Source organism: Cavia porcellus, unplaced genomic scaffold, assembly GCF_034190915.1.
Source record: "Cavia porcellus strain 051 isolate PalLab524CR breed Dunkin Hartley unplaced genomic scaffold, mCavPor4.1 scaffold_33, whole genome shotgun sequence".
In the NCBI taxonomy this organism is placed as follows: domain Eukaryota; kingdom Metazoa; phylum Chordata; class Mammalia; order Rodentia; family Caviidae; genus Cavia; species Cavia porcellus.
The window spans coordinates 580,254-597,259 of NW_026947516.1; the positions used below are offsets into that span (position 1 = coordinate 580,254).

Sequence of the window (17,006 nt, forward strand, 5' to 3'; positions counted from 1 at the left end):
CCATTTTCGTTTTTTTCCTTTTTTAATCTTTTTACCGGTACCGGAGATCGAACTCACGACCACCTGCTTGCAAGGCAGGTTCTTATGCCGCTGAGCTAAATCCCCAGCCCCATTTTCTTAATGCACCTAGTGTGCCTTTCCTGGAATGAGGCCTCCTGTGTTCTCAAAAAGTTCCATGGCCAGTGACTTATGGAAGACTCAGTCCCCTGATGTAAGAGAACATTATGGGTGCACGACAAGCAGGACGGAATGGAAAAGAGCGATAGCGGACCTTTCCATGCGTGAACGTTAGGTAATGAGACAACCAGTTTCGTTGCCAAGATTTTCACACTGTCTTAACCTTTTCACTTTTATTCAAGAAAGTGAATATATTGCCATCCCAGTAACAAAAACGGTTATTGTGTAAATGGAGAACTAAGAGTTGAATGATAGCTATATTCTCCAAAAGAGTAGAAATGAAAGGAAACGATGAAATTCTCTTGGACAAGCTTTGTATTTTATTCCAGATTAAAAAGAAAAACCCCTGAATATTGAAAACAAGGTAACTGTTAGGCATGAGTGCCAGCATGATTGCTGAATTTGAGCCCTGCCCTTGGTCCCTTTGGTCACTGGTCACTGACGAGGTAGGGATACTTCAGCACTTCACACTGTAGCTCTGAATTTCCTCATTGCAGTTTAAAATTCTCCTCCTTTGAACACTAATATTCACAAAAGAGAAACTTGTGGAGTCTTGTGATTCTTTTATTTAAAATTTGGCTAGAGAGATGCATAGGATACTTGTAATGCAGGGTGTTGAGTTCCCATTATGATGGGATAAGGCTTGTGTGAACTTTTATTTGTAGTATTGCGTTTTAGAAAGCCTGGTGTGGCAATATGGGGATGCATATGTATATGCAATTGCTGTAGCTTCCTGTTGAACTCTTCCTTTTAATTGTGTGGAGTTACCTTCTTTATCTCTTCTGACATGCTTTGCTTCGAAAACTGAAGTCTTCGCTACATTACACTTGCTGGGACAAAAAAACTGACACCTATACTTAAGGGAGAGAAAGTTTATTTCAGCTCAGAGACTGTAGTCCTTGGATGGCTGTCTGCAAGGCCAAATATCACGGTGGCAGGACCTCACAGGTAGGACAGAGTAACAGCAAGCCTGCCTTTCACTTGTACTCCATACAGGCTGCCAGCCTTTCGTGTGGTGCCATCCACACCCAGGATGGGGCGTCTGTCTCTATTCAGCCACACTCAGATCTATGCTAATTTCAATCAGTGGGCTAATTTAGTAGCTGTTGTTGATTTAAAAGTGGAAGTCAATTTAACACCAGCTGAATTAAAACAGTATGGTGCTAATGATAGATGACTCACCTGAGGAAAGTTACCAGCATAAAAAGAGATGTGGAAAGGAAGAGGGTGGCATTGAGGGTTACCCTTAGTGTTGTTGTTTGGAGCCATTGGTTCTCCTGGAGGAGCTCGTCATGCTGGCTTCCCTGGTATGAACTCGGCTCTTATCACTGGAGGAGCTCAGCACCTTGTCCTGAGAATGATGTGGTTCACTCTGGGGAGCTCTGGTCCTCACTGCACATCACTTCCTGACTCTAGAGGGAAAGCAGTGTTCAGTTTACTCTCTAGGAGAAGTTTGCTACGCTGGCTTCCTGACGTGTACCCAACTGTTCTGATTGCTTGAATACGTCCAGATCTCATTGTCTCTGAGGATGACTGTTGTGCTTTTCAGAGGAGTCCTGGTGCTTATTTTGAGTGTTGTTTCTTGGCCCCACTGTGGAACACTTAACCTACTAGTACAAATGTTTTATCCCACTTGCACAGACTTTCCACCACTGACCTTGGGGCCTGCTCATTGCAGGTGCATGAAATAGACTTGCTGATTCCCTATGGTTCTGTGCCGGGGATTGAACTCACGACCTCGCGCTTGCCAGGCAAGCGCTTATGCCACTGAGCTAAATCCCTGGCACTAAAATTGCAATTTGAATAACCTTATAACTTTTCCTAAATCACATTTTTGCAAATGGATTTTTTTTTTTTTCGGTACCAGGGATCGAACTCATGACCTTGTGTGTGCCAGGCAGAGTTCTGTTTTGAAGTCCTGTATTGTTAACATTGTTTTTTAGGGTTGGCTTTTATTTCTGTTTTCTTTTGTTAGATTATGTTAACTCTGGTGGCAGGAGCAAGTATTTCAAAGATACCAAGATATACTATGGTAGCAATTATTTTGTATTTACTATCGGCTTGTTTTGAAGTCCTTTATTGCATTCATTGTTTTATTTTTATTGTTTCTATTCTATTTTGTTTGAACTTTTCTCTGTCCATAATTATCTACAGCTATTTTGAAGATATCAAAAGGCATTATTGTAACTATTGATTTTGCAATGTTTTGAGGTCCTGTATCACTTACATTTATTTTTAATTGGTTTTATTCTGTTTTATCAAAAAATAAAATAAAAGCAAAGTAAACTGTTATGCAGATTCAGCACAATCCAAATCAAAATACTAACAGCATTTCTACACAAAACTGAAAAATCAATCAAGAAATCATATGGACTCTGAAGACACAGGGAGGAGCAAAAGCCATTCAAGCCAACAAGAACAAGGTTGGGGGCTTCAGAATCCTGGACTGTGAGATACACTGTGAAAGCACAGTGATAGAAACATTACCATAATAGCAACGTGTGGTCTTTGGATCAATAGAACAAAATAGAGATGATGGGCCAGAATCTACATGAAGCCAGAACAGACCCTTTCCTGTGAGAAAGAAGCTTTATTGGGCAGGAGGTGGATTAAGACAGCTGCTGTTTGGCTTTCGGGGAAGGGGTTTTTAAGGCTTGCTGGGTGCGGACTCTGAAGGTGAGTCAGGTGCAGGCAGCAGAGGATGACACAGTCACGACCAGGTACCCTCCTGGGCAGGGTTGACTGTTGCAATCGGAACAGTTTTGGGCAGTATCTTTTCTTGTAGCCCACGTATGAACGACTAACCAGTTGGGAAGTTTCTGTTCTTACAATCCAAACATGAACACGCTCGGGGCAGGCTGACCCTGTATCCCAGCCTTTTGTTTTCAGGAATCAGGTGATGAGGTCTTTTTGGTTGTTTTAGCCTGACTTAAGGTGAAGTGGGAAAGCTAGGCTGGGATGGAGGGTCACCACTGGGATCAGCTGTGGGCACCATCTGGTAAGAGATATCTGACAGGAGCATCTGGTTAAAATTTTGAGTGGTGACTTTGTGACCGTGTTGCGGACTAGGGAGACGAGACATGGTGTGAGCACTAGCATGGCTCCGAGGCCCGTCAGGAGCTCAGGAGGGCTGAGCTGAGAGAGAAGCTAGAAGAGAAACTGAAGGTGGGGCAGTGTTAGCAGCCTGACGCATTGTAGATGGGATCTGAGAGCAGATACAAGATGTAGAGTGGTGGGTTACAGGAATATGAGGGGCGCTCAGAGAGCCTGAGGGTGGTCTACTATAGAGATGGACAGCAAAGTAACCTTAGCAATCAGGGTGTAAGGTAATAATGAAAAATGTAGGAATAACAAAAGGGTTTGGAATCTGCAGGGAATAGGTCTTGTCTGGGAAGATTGTGCACATTGGTTGTCAACTCCCATAGTGGAGACTGCAGGCCTAGGAACACTGGTCTGAAAACTCAGGAGGAATGCTATGGGGCTTCCCTGTCAACAAAGAAAGAGAGGATTTTACCTGAGACATCTAGAGAGACTTGGGGCTGTGAGAGAGATACCTCGGTGAGGGCATGGATCCTGAGACCCATGTATCCTCTTCAGCGGTGATGCCGAGCAGATCAACCAGTGAGGAGTCTGAGGTGTCATTGTCTTACCCTGTGAGAGCGCGGAAGGTGGTGACGTACCTTCTGTCTAGTGGACGGGGCAGTCACACTGCTAGTGGCCTTCTTGGTTGCAAATGGGACTAGTTCCCAGTTCTGGCCACAGGCCAGGGCAGGCTCATGTCCAGTGTCGTCTTTCTGCTGCATGTGAAGCATGGTGGTGTTCCTGGGGCTCAGGTTTTGCCCTGTGTTTTATCTTGAGCCTGGAGTACTGCTGCTACTGCAGCCTCTGTGGCCAGAAGTTAGCGGTGGAGGTCAGCGTGGAAAGCAGAAAAGATTGTCCTGGAATATATCCTTTTTAAGGTTATTCTGTTTTTGTTTGTTGTTAAAGATATGGAAAGTCTTATCTAAGAGGTCTCCCTGGGGGGATTGTGGACCAAGGTCTGACTTTTTGAATTTAGTTTGAATGTCTGGTGTTGTTTGGGAAATAAAACGGGAGCTTAATTTTTTGTTGAAAGGACAGAGTGGAAGTGAGGATAGATCAGAGGGGAAAAAGTGACACGAACATAGATTAGAGGAGAGGATGGCGGCCTTGGAGAACAAGGGGAGCTTTGTGGATATGGTGGGGTGGTGAGAGCAGAAGGGATATTAACGTCAGCGCGATTGTCAGGTAACGGTTTTGGCAGTGAGGAGGGTCAGACAGGTCTGGGAAGGATGGTACAGAACTAAGGTCACTAGCAGAGTATAAAGAAGTCTTGGGCATAAGGGACCACAGACCATTTTCCATTACAGTGACAAATACGTAGATCCCAGGGGACATTAAAGTCAAGTGTATTGGGGGGGGGCAAGTTGATCTATTGTTTAGCTTAAAGAGGGGCAAGCTGTCTGGCAGGGAGAGTTGAGACATTTGGATTTGAGTTCTGTGAGGCAAAGAGGGGAGCAGAGAGCAGACTGGGAGCAATCGAGGACCAAAGTGTGAGCCGAGGGAGAAGAGGAAGCATTGTCCATGGTTAGAATCAGGCAGAGGAGAGTTGCCAGACTGAGAGAAGACTGAAGGCAAGAATCATCCATAGAAGATCTCAAAAGAGACATAAGTATGTTATGGAGGGGGGAAGGATTGATGTTCCCCAGAGTGGGGATGAGACGGAGGAAAATGCTGAGATGGAGAGGAGGTGGAAGGCAAGAATTGTCCGTAAAAGGTTTCAAAAGGGACAAAGGACCACAAACCCTCTGGCAGCTGTCTCCAGTCAGAGAGGGTGTCAAGTGTACAAGACTGTTTGTAGTCATGGGTTGTGCAGAAAACAATTAGAATCAGGACATGGAGTTTATAATATTATTTTATGATGGTCACCCAGAGTTAACATAAGAAAATGCAGGAAATCTATCCACAACTCTAAAGACATAGAATATTTAGCCAAGGGCCTGAATCCCACAGCAATGTCCCAACGAGTCCAGAGGAAGACCCAGAGCTCATGACAATGCCTCCCACGAGTCCAGCTGGAGGTCCAGAGCCCGCCAGAAGGACTCATGCCAGTCTCTTTTATGGATCTGTGCCGGGAAGGCCCACAGGTCAGTGATGGAAGCCAGAAAGTCCACGCCAGCGGGGTGAAGGAGCTGTGCAGGTGGGATGAGGGTTCAACGCTGGAGCCGAGAAGTCACACTCACAACAAAGACCAGGGCTGTCCTGAAAAGCATCACAGCCATCCTCAGTGACACGGAGGTCCTGAGCTCCTCCAACAAGCACAGTTGGGTACATGCCAGGAAGCTATCAAGTTCATCCTGGAGCCCAATCGGCACACGTCTCCCTCTCCGGAGCTAGGAAGCAATGCTCGATGTGAGGATGAGAACGTCTCTAGGAGAACCTAATGCCTCAAATGGCAGCACATAGGAGAACCCACAAATGCCTCAATGCCTCAGTGCCTCAATGCTCCAACGCAGTAACGCACTGACACCTTCCTTCTTCTCCACCTCTGTATTTATGCTGGCAACTTTCCTCAGATGGAGCATGTACACTCAGTGCCATGCTGATGTAACCCAGCTGGCATTAAGTTGTTAATCCATGACAACTTCCACCAGTTCTTACTCCATAACAAGAACGCAGGACCACAAACTCTCTGAGCAGCTGTACCCCGTCACAGAGGGGCCAAGCATAGAGGGTCCCTAACGGGACACAGGCCCTCAGATTCCCCGAGCACGCGTGTCTAGTCAGAGAGGGGTCGAGCACAGAGGGAAGAGTAGTTTGGTATGTTGACATGACTTTTGAGTGAGGGGCGGGAAGCCTGGAAGCACAGACAAGCTTTCCACAGAGGACTCTTGCCTTCATGGGAAAAAAAGAGAAAGAATAAAGTGAAAGTGCAAAAGGCAACTTCATCAGGTGTCAAGTCTTGGAAGGTGCTCTGAAGGAGCTCTGTAACGACCCACTCCAGAAAGGAGCGGAAATGAGGGAGAGTGGTTGGGAAGCCACAGGGAGTCTGGGAGGAAATATGGGTGAAGCACAGAAAGAGGGAGTGGAGTTGATGGTGATGATGAGCGGCAGGAGGAGGAGAAGGCATAAATGCAACTCAAAATTTTGAAATGTCTGTACGCTGGCATCAGCAAGAGAGTGGTCCAAGGCTCGTGGTCTGCACAGAGTTGGTCGGCTGTGGACCGAGGGGGAGTCCCCTGGTCAGGGGGGACCGGCTAGTTGACCTAGGCATTCGACCCAGGTTTTGGCACCAATGATGGGCCAGAACCCATGTGAAGCCAGACCAGCCATTTTGCCATGAGAGAGAAGCTTTATTGGGTGGGAGGTGGACTGTCCTGCAGACTAAGACGGCTGCCACTTGGCTTTTGGGGGGACTTTAAGGGTTGTTGGGGGGCAGGCTCTGCAGGTGAGCCAGGTGTGAGCAGCAGAGGATGACACAGTCATCGTCAGGTATCCTGTGCAGGGTTGACTTTTGGGGTTGGAACAGTTCTGGGAAGTTTCTTTTCTTGTAGCCCAAGCATGAACAGGTTGACCACCTGGGAGGTTTCTTTTCTTACAATCCAAACATGACCAGGGTCTGGAGCAGACTGCCCCATAAGAGGATTTAGAAACAACTCCAGGGACATTTAGCTAACTTGTGTTTGACAAATGCTGCACAGGATTGATAACTGGTGATCAACTGCAATCCCAGCTGAACTGAATCAGCATGGTGCTGAGTGTGGCTGGCCCACCTGAGGAGTGCAGCCAAAATCTAAAGGAAAGCTGCAGAGGAAGAGTTACGTGATGTTAGCTCTCCATCGTGTTACTGTAGCTTCTCTTCTTCTTAAGCTTCTTTCCTGATGTAAACGTGGCTGTTCTCATAGTCAGAGGAGTTTGAGATCTTGTTGCTGCTGAGAATGGCTGAGGTTCACTTTGGGAGAGCTCTGGTCCTTACTTTGAACATCGTTACCTGGATCCGGAGGGAAGATGAGTGTGCTATTCAATCTCTGGGAGAAGCTTGTCACACTGGTTTTCTGATATGAACTTGGCTCTTTTTATTGTCCAAGAAGCTTGGGACCTCACTGTTGCTGAGGCTGGCTATGGTACTTTTCTGGTGTACCCTATGTCTTACTTTGATCACTGCTTCTTGACTCCAGTGAAAAACACTCAACCTGTTGGCACAGATTCTTCATCCTGCTTGCGCAGACTTTCTAGCTTTCACTGCTGAGCTTTGGGCATCTTAGTGCAGATCCACAAAAGATCTTCATGAGTCATCATGCCCTCTAGGCCTCCAGTTGAACTCATGGGGGGAATGATCATGGGCTCTGCATCTTAAGCTGGACTCGTGCAGGACAAAGCCATGGGATCCAGGCCCTCACCTGAATTTTCTGGGTTTTAGTGTGTATAAAAATTTCCTGCACTCTTTCTTTTCTATGCAACTTGGGTGACCATAAGATAGTATTTTATATTTGGAAAATATAAATTACTTATCCTGTATTTTGTTGTTCTCATTTCAATTCCTGCCAAAATAAATACTTTCAAAGGAAGAATAGCTTTCCTATTTAACAACTGGTGCTAGAATGACTGGCTTTCCACATATCAAAAATTAAACCTGGACTTCTATCACTCACCATGTACTCAAATAAAAATGGGTCAGATATCTAAATATTAAAACTGTAAAATTTACTCTGCTTGTACAAAAGAGATAAAACTCTTCAAGCGATCAGTGCATGCAAAGATGTTCTAAACAGAATTCTAATTGCACAAAAGCCCCCAAGATCCAACAAATGAAATCATATCAAATTAAAAAGCATCCACACAACAAAGGAAACCACCAACACTGTCAAGAGAGAAGGACGGAATCATAAAATGTTTTTGAAAGCTAAGGATTCAACAAAAGACTAGTATTTAATCATTTGAAATTTCAAAAAAAAAAAAAACCCTCGTGTTTGAAATCATGAACCCTTTGCAAAATGCAAGTTAAAGCATCAGTGAGATTCCATTTCACTACAGAAAGAATGGCTACATGTAAGAAATCAAATAAAAATAAATGATCAACGACCCATGGGGGAAAAAAGAACCCATTCTTTTTTTTTTTTTTTTTGTCTTTTTCATTTTTATAGGTACCGGGGATTGAACTCACAACTACCTGCTTGCAAGGCAGTCCCTTGTGCCGCTTAGCTAAATCCCCAGCCCCAAAAACCCATTCTTAAATAATCAATCAACTGTAACCTGGTATAAACATTATATGAATCAGTATGCAGAGTCTTCTAAACCCTAAAAATGAACAAGCTGAGGACTTCTGCAGCAGGGAATAGAGCCTTTGTGAGAGTCACCATCCAGATGATGGAACAGAGCATCATGATGAAGACTGGAGGGAAGGAAGTTGCTCCACGGGATCCAGGAAGAATCTGAATTGCAAATTGATTCCCACAGAGAGAGTAAAGAAGAAAAAACTTAAAAGAAGAAGGCTACAGCCAGCAGCACCGTGGGCCTGAGATGGGGCTCACTACATGAAAGGAACTGTGGAAACTTGGGGATGCATGTCAGTGAAAGTGACCACTGGCAGATGTGCAGCAGTGCAGGGAAGCAGCACACCTTGACGACTGCACTGGCTGGTGGTGAGTGCAGAGACTCTCTCCACCCGGGTAGCGAGAGCCCTTTAGAGATGGTCAGATAAGCCCAGAAACTCGTATGGCTGCTGGTTTTCTCCCAACTGGGCAGAGACCAGTGGAACCTGCTTAGATGGGGATGAACCCAGTAAGTCTGGTCTCAAAAAATCCTGCTGAAATTATCCACTACTCACCATAAAACCACTGCTATCTAAATCAGCACAGTTCAGGACTCTGTCTCCACAGGCTGGATATTAGCAAATCCAGACAGAATCCTGGAAGTAGACTGTTTGATTTTCTTTCTCTTTTTCATTAATATCCTCTTTTTCTCTCATGACTTTTATATCAGGGTGAAGGTGGTTCCTGACATCTTCGTGGATGTGGTTCTGTTCTGTTCTTTTTCTTATCTCTTACATCTCTCTTTTCTTTCAGTCTCCTCCAACCGGTTTTGCTGACTTGGCATGACCCCCCTTTGCCTTTGAGCCTTACTTCTAATCTGTTTCTCTTCTTCTGTAAGACCGGTGTCATGAAGGAGACTCCAAGGGCCCCACTCTCATGTAAAAACAAAGGGGTTTTTATTATTCCGTGCACACGGGGTCCTCCAAACAGGTGGAAACGGAGAACCCCGAGTTGGGGCAGGGCTGGTGTTTTTAAGGGGGAAAAACCGCTATGTAAGCGTTCATTACAGAAGCCAATCATTACAGTTAGTGCGGAGCGGTGGGCATCTTATCTATCTGCTATTGGGCAGTTCATAAGGGGTGACCAGCGGGTCAGAGTTAATTAACTGTCTTTGTTCTGCACAACTTATCTTTAAGACACCTGGTTTCTGTAGGCTCGAGTCTGACATATTTTACAACCCTGATTAGCGTAATGGCAGGCTCTATCTCTGAGTTCCCTGGCACAGCACATCCCGAGAACATCACAGCCACAGATGTTTGTTTCTTTTTTTTTTCTTCCTTCAGGGCTGAGTTAGGACTGAGTCACGAGGCCCAGTGCTGTTTCTAGCTGAGAAACAGCATCTTGTTTTTAACCTTTAAATTTCTGGTTCTTCACTTCCACTTGTCTATTTTTTCCTTGACCCATTTTCAAACTGAACAGTGGACAAAATTGACACATTATGCACTCATAAAATTCATATAATTATCTGATTTGTTTTACATTTTGTTTTATAGTCACAAATCTAGTTCATATGGCTAAAAGTTGCAAATTGAGGGATAGCTCAGTATGTTGTTTTCTAGATTCTGTTTGATGCTATTGGTACCACTATAGCCAAAGCTGACACATTTGTCCTCAATAGTTGTTAGTCTTGGTATTCCATGACTGAAATTATGTAAGTCACAGAAAATATGGTGGCACAGTGCCAAGTAACTAGGGACTAGGCCAAATAAGCAACAACTCCTCTCCAACAAACTGAAGAGCTACGATCTCCCAACAGATCTGAAACCCAAATACCAGCTACAACTGGAATATATTTCAGAGAAGTAATTATCAACTAAAGGTAGTAAATACTACCAATACTTCAACTGAACATATGCAATTTAGAATCCTCACCCCAGGCATTAAGCCACAAAAAGAGACAGAATTAAAAGAGAAGACACTTGAGCAAAATGTAACTGCAGATATCTAGATCACCAAAGGCAAAGCTAGGGGACAATGAGGTGGACCAACCTGAAAGTTCCCCCATCAGGTCTCTCTGAAGTGGAAACAAAAAAGCAATTGAATGAGGCTCCGGGAAAAATGAAGTCTGGAAAAAATCTCTCAGATGACTACAGAAGTTACCAAAATAAACACCAGGCTTAGTGTCACTGCAGCAGGCACAGACAGAAAAATGGATGAACTCAAGAAAATTATGCAAATACTTTCATTCTCTTGAATGGTTTCACACTGTCTTGATAAGTTTGATGTTATAATACATGAAGTTAGACTCAAATATTTCAAGGAAAGAGACACTATGGTAACTACTATTAATGTCAGGCTATCTGGTGGTGAAACACAATGATGCTTAAATTGTTCGGTTCTGACTGTGTTGCGCTATTGATTTGCTCTTTTTTATCTCAATCTCTCCCCTCCCCTTTTTAAAAAATTAATTTATTTCTTAGTGTCTTTTAATTAAGGGAAAACTAAATTTAAAATAGCGGGATATATTATAGTAACTTTGTTTTCCTATTATGTGATTTGAACCCTGTATTGTTCTCCACATCTTGTTCTGACTGATTTTATTATATTCTGTTTTGTTTAATAGTATCAAATTTGAGGGTATAAACAACCACTTTGAAAGGCAACCAGATACTCTATGATGCCCTTTATGGTTTGACTATTATCTTTGTTATAACTCGGGCCCTGGTATAAAATCCAAGGAAACAAGAGTCCAAAAATTTAAGTAGCAAAGGCTTTATTGAGCCAGTCCTGGTGGCACAGTCTCTCCTGGATCAACCCAAAGACTGCGCATCCAAGACTGGGGAAAGGGGTTTTTAAAAGTAAGGGAAAGTGGGGGGAAACCTGCAAGGCCATTAAACCTGTTGACCTGCATCTGGAAACTGTATTGCTGTCCACTTAGCTCTGACAATCTCGGGAGTTCCTGGTATTCCTTAAATTACTCCCATCCTGCAGACTGACATTATCTCAGAGTGGCACGTCTGCAGCAATATTTGGAGAAGAAAGTGGAGAGTTAATTATCTCAGGACAGCTTGTCTTCGCTAGTGAGTGCGAAGGGGTCACGAGTTATGAGACGCTGGAACTTAAGTTTTACAAAGATCTGATATCTAACTCATTTGATACATACAGAACAAAAGGAAAGCATCGATCGGGGTTTGGGCCATAGTTTTACTGGTAATTTCTTTTAAGCTAAGCAGTTCTTAAAATTGGGGCAGGCCCATTTTATGACAGATCATCACCGGGTCAGGGAGAGGTCACAAGAAACCCAAATTCTTTATGGCCCAGATAGGTGGGTGGGGGGAGGCAATAAGGTGTGCTACAGAACAGGAAAACGGCGGGTATCTATCTTGTGGGAAAAGTAACTAAGGTTAGGTAAAAAGGTTAAACTCATACGCAAATCTCCCTGCATATAAACAAGTTACTTCAAACAATGTGTAAATTAGTGGGCCTTCTAGTCTTTTTTAGTTTTTTAGCGAAGAATAGAGGCGCCTAACCGTGATTAACAACCCTTGTTAGCTTGTTTTAGCACCACTCTTCTTGTTTGTAGAGGGCCGCTCTGGTTAACATCTCAATTAAGTGAAATTCTTGCAATTCTTTACAGGGGAGAGTATTGCTCAACATATCAATTGGGTCACTGAACATATCAGTTAGGGAAAAAGGATAGAAAAAAAACATTTAGTAAGCCACGGTACAGGTTTGCTATAATACACAAAATGATGAAGCTACTTTCTTAGAGTACAACAATCTTCTTTGGAAGTCCTGCAAGGTCTCCAATGTGGGTTTTGCTGGTATTATTCTGTACTGTTTTGTTCAATTCCTTTATACCAGTGGATATAGGCACCTCTTTGTAGGATAACAAGAGGCATAATGGTAACAATTGTTGATCACCTAGTAATCTCTTTTAGCACTATATACTCTGTCCATCGTCCTGTTCTAACTGTTTTGCTTTGTCACACTGGGGTTTTTTTGTTCTGTTTTGTTTTGTCTTCTTTCTTGTTTTATATATATATATATATATTTTTTTTTCTTTTCCTCTTTAAAGAAAAAGTTATAAGAACTGTGGGAGTAATGGAACCCAAAATGTGTGGTTGTTAGCGTAAAATACGGAGGAAAGAAGGTGATCTAAAGGATACAACTGCAAGAGTATTTAAGAGTGTAGGATAGTGAAGAACCAGAAATTTAAAGGTTAAAAACAAGATGCTGTTTCTCAGCTAGAAACAGCTCTGGGCCTCGTGACTCAGTCCTAACTCAGCCCTGAAGGAAGAAAAAAAAACAAAAACAAACATCTGTGGCTGTGATGTTCTCGGGATGTGCTGTGCCAGGGAACTCAGAGATAGAGCCTGCCATTACGCTAATCAGGGTTGTAAAATATGTCAGACTCGAGCCTACAGAAACCAGGTGTCTTAAAGATAAGTTGTGCAGAACAAAGACAGTTAATTAACTCTGACCCGCTGGTCACCCCTTATGAACTGCCCAATAGCAGATAGATAAGATGCCCACCGCTCCGCACTAACTGTAATGATTGGCTTCTGTAATAAACGCTTACATAGCGGTTTTTCCCCCTTAAAAACACCAGCCCTGCCCCAACTCGGGGTTCTCCGTTTCCACCTGTTTGGAGGACCCCGTGTGCACGGAATAATATAACCCTTTTGTTCTTACATGAGAGCGAGGCCCTTGGAGTCTCCTTTGCGACACCGGTCTTACAATAGAAAACCATATTACTGAGTATATTACTGAGTTTCTGTTGGATCATTGAACAGAACTGTCTGCAATCTCACTGTATTAATGTCCACTTTGTATGCTTTAATTTTGTAACCTGGACAGCTGTTTCTGAGATGACAATATTTAATCTATTTACTAGTGAATTCTTTTTTTTTTTTTTGTCTTTTTCCTTTTTATCGATATTGGGGATCAAACTCATGACTGCCTGCTTGCAAGGCAGGTGCTTATGCCACTGAGCTAAATCCCCAGCCCCTACTAGTGAATTCTTACTGTATATTTTTTCTCTTGAAATTCTGTATTACTTATAGCCTTTTACTGTCTTGCTTTGTCTTGTTTTGTTTTTCTCTTTAAATAAAAAAAGAAAACTATGCAAGATAAGCAGAGGAAAGAAGTGGAATCAATAAAGCAAATAAAAACATATTCAGTAGAATAAAACGTCTAATGAACGTATTTGAAGCAGTTAGGCCAACGTAAGGACAGGATCTCACATAATGAAGACAAGCTTGCAGGTACTGGCTTAGAAAAGAAAGATTTCTCAAAAATAGCAAGGAGGAATGAGAAATCAACCAGCTGCTAGATGAGACAAAGAGAAATAACTTAAGAATGACTGGAGTCAAGGAACAAACAGTGACATTTAAAAAACATTCACAGCCATCATGACACAAAACTTCTCTGGTAGAGTAAAAGAATTTGACATGGAAATAAATGAGGAATATAGAACTCCAATTAGCAATGATCACCAAATATCTACAGATGGACATATCATAGTCAAGACTGCAGAAATTCAATGTAAGAATAGAATACTATAATCTGCTAAAGAAATGAATCTCCTATTGGCTTAGTTACTTTGTACTCATCGCTGAGACAAAATACCTGGAGCCCAAAGTTGGGAAAGGAAAGGTTTATTTCTTACAGTTTTTGGAGGTTTCACTCCACACTCTGTTGGCTCCAAGGCAGGCGGGCATGGCTGGGCTGCAGTTCATGGTGGCTGCAAACAGCGAACAGGAACCAGCAAAGAGCAAGACACACCTTCTTCCTGCCGTTACATCACATCCTGGCTCCGCTCCTTTGTGGGTGGAGCACTGACATCGTCAATCCAAGCACTAGACAATGAATCAATCACAAATGCACAATGCAAACTCATGAGGCCTGGGGGACACAGACATAAACCATGACACCTCTAAAGGGAAGCTCATCATTATTACAGCTGTCTTGTGAGTATAAGCTCTCAACTCAAAGAGAGCCTGAAGTGAGTTACTACTATAAGAAAACAACTATCAACCCACATTTTTTTTTGTCTTTTTCATTTTTATTGGTACCAGGGATGGAACTCACGACTGCCTGATTGCAAGGCAGGCGCTTATGCCGCTGAGCTAAATCTCCAGCCCCTATCAACCCAAATTTATGTACATCATAAAGCTACCTTTCAGAACTGATGGATAGCTAAGATACTTTCATGACAAGGATCATCTGAGGAAATTTATGACCTCCAAAGCAGCACTCCACAATATCTTCTAAGAAGAGATAATAAGGACTACAGCTCCATGAACCTCAACAGAAGGAATCAACAAGGGAAGGCAAACATTTGTGGAAAAGAAAAAAAGGGAGAGCCAACAGCAAAATAATATGGCAAAGATAAGTCAATATATTTTAGTTATAATCATCAAGGTTAATGGTCTTAATTCACCAGAAAAGGACACAGACTGGAAGAATGGATAAAGAAGTATGATCCAACAATATTCTGCCTACAAAAACCACATTTACTTTTAATAAAGAAATTCATAGGCAGAAATTGAAAGGCTAGAAAACAATCCTCAAGGTGACGGGAACTTGAAAAAAATGAAGGGCCAGATATTCTATTTGCAAACAAAGTAAATTTCAAGCCAAAACTGACTGAAAGGTAATGAGGTTCGTTACATACTCATAAATGGAATAATCCAAGTACAAGAGATAAAAATCATAAATACATATGCAACAAAGACCAGTGCACCAAATACATAAGCAATTACTAATGGATGTGGAAAAAGTCAGATAAGCCCTAATACAATTGTACTGGGAAGACTCAATACTCCACTGGCACAAAAAGACAGAACAAATAGACAACAAATCAATAAGGAAATATTAGAACTAAAACAAGCTTTTGAACAAGTAGACAGTAGATGTCTATAAAGTGTTCCACTCAACAACATTAGAATAAATATTCTGCTCAGCTGCACATGAAACGTTCTCCAAAATAGGCCACACACTGACTTAGAACATGCTTATGACTATGGTGCAGGGAAAGTAGAAATCCATGCAAAAGGAAACCACAAAAACTTCATAAACATGGAAATTAAGTAGCACACTGCTGAACCACCAATGGGTATCAGATGAAACTAAAGATGAAATTAGACAGTTTTTACAGTTCAGTCATAATCACAGTACAACATAACAGAAACTAGGACATAATGAAAGCAGACTTAAGAGGGAAGCTTATAGCAGTAAAACCCATACCAGGAAAATAGCAAGCGTACATAAACAACTTAGTGAACTTAAAACTTCTAGAAAAACAACAGGCGAAGACAAAAGCTCTTACAAGGCAGGAAATTATAAAGAATCACAGCAGAAATCAACCCATTGGAGACTAAAAATACAATGAATCAGTGAATCAAAGATGTTGTTCTTTGAAACATTAACTAAAATGGACAAGCCCTTAGCCAAATTTTTAAAAAAAGGAAAGACAAGACTCAAATCTAGACAATTAGGAATGAAAAGGGTGAAATCACAACAGACTTTGCAGAAATACACAAAATCATATGTATCTAATTTGAAAACTTTTATTGTAATGTGATGGAAAATACAGAGGAAATTGACAGATATGTAGATACATATGAATTACCAAAGCTGAGTCAAGAAGATATAAAAATAGTAAATAACCTAGTATCAATAAAAGAAATCAAAGATGTAATCAAAAACCTGTCAACAAAGAAAAATTCAAGAAATGCAAATGCTGATTGGGCTACAGGGGAAAAGGAACCCTTCTCCACTGTTAGTGGGAATGCAGATTTGTGCAACCACTGTGGAAATCTCTGGTGATTCCTCAGAAACCTAGGACTAGAGATACCATTCAACAAAGCTATTCCCCTTTGGTGTATCTTTCCAAAAGAATTATATGAACACTGTTATATATGAACCTTTGTTTATAGCAGCATAAACTGTAGTATTCAGATCTTGGAAACAACCAAAATGCCCATCAACTGAGAAATGAATGAAAAAAAAAAAAAAAGATGTGGTATTAGTATACTACTCAGCTATAAAGAAGGATAAACTGGAAACTTTTATAGGTAAATGGGTGCAACTTGAGAGCATGCTTACTAGTGAAATCAATCACACTCATGTGAAAACATCTGATTGTCTGATTAATGTGAGAAAGTATGAGAAAAATGTATATGTGTATCAATATGGGTACATATACAAAACAATAGTTAGGATAGTTATACTGCTGATTTTTCTGGGGTCTTTGAAGAGAAATATCTGTACCAGTATTGTTTGGATAATTGAATACAGATGTCTTGTGTGCAGAGTGAATGCTTTGGGGTTGACAATATGCAATGTATGTACTATTGTTGCCCACTGATTAATACGTCTTGAAATTTAGTTTTAGGGCTTTTTTCTTCTTTTCCTTTAAGTGAAACAGATTTGGAAGAAAATTAAAAAATAAAAATGACCAAGTTATTCTCTATGCATTTTACAAAATGGTTAGACATCACATTACAGTGATGCAAGCATACCCATGTTTGTAACAGTACAATTTATATGAGA

At 41.8% G+C, this 17,006-nt stretch overlaps 2 protein-coding genes across 4 annotated transcripts in view; both read left to right on the forward strand.

The window, feature by feature from the left end:
* LOC101787477 (oocyte zinc finger protein XlCOF6-like) overlaps positions 1–17,006 on the forward strand; it is a 502,509-nt gene that overhangs the window by 241,794 nt on the left and 243,709 nt on the right. The window lies entirely within an intron of this gene.
* Positions 1–17,006, forward strand: part of LOC106025945 (zinc finger protein 14-like) — a 431,103-nt gene that overhangs the window by 149,445 nt on the left and 264,652 nt on the right. The window lies entirely within an intron of this gene.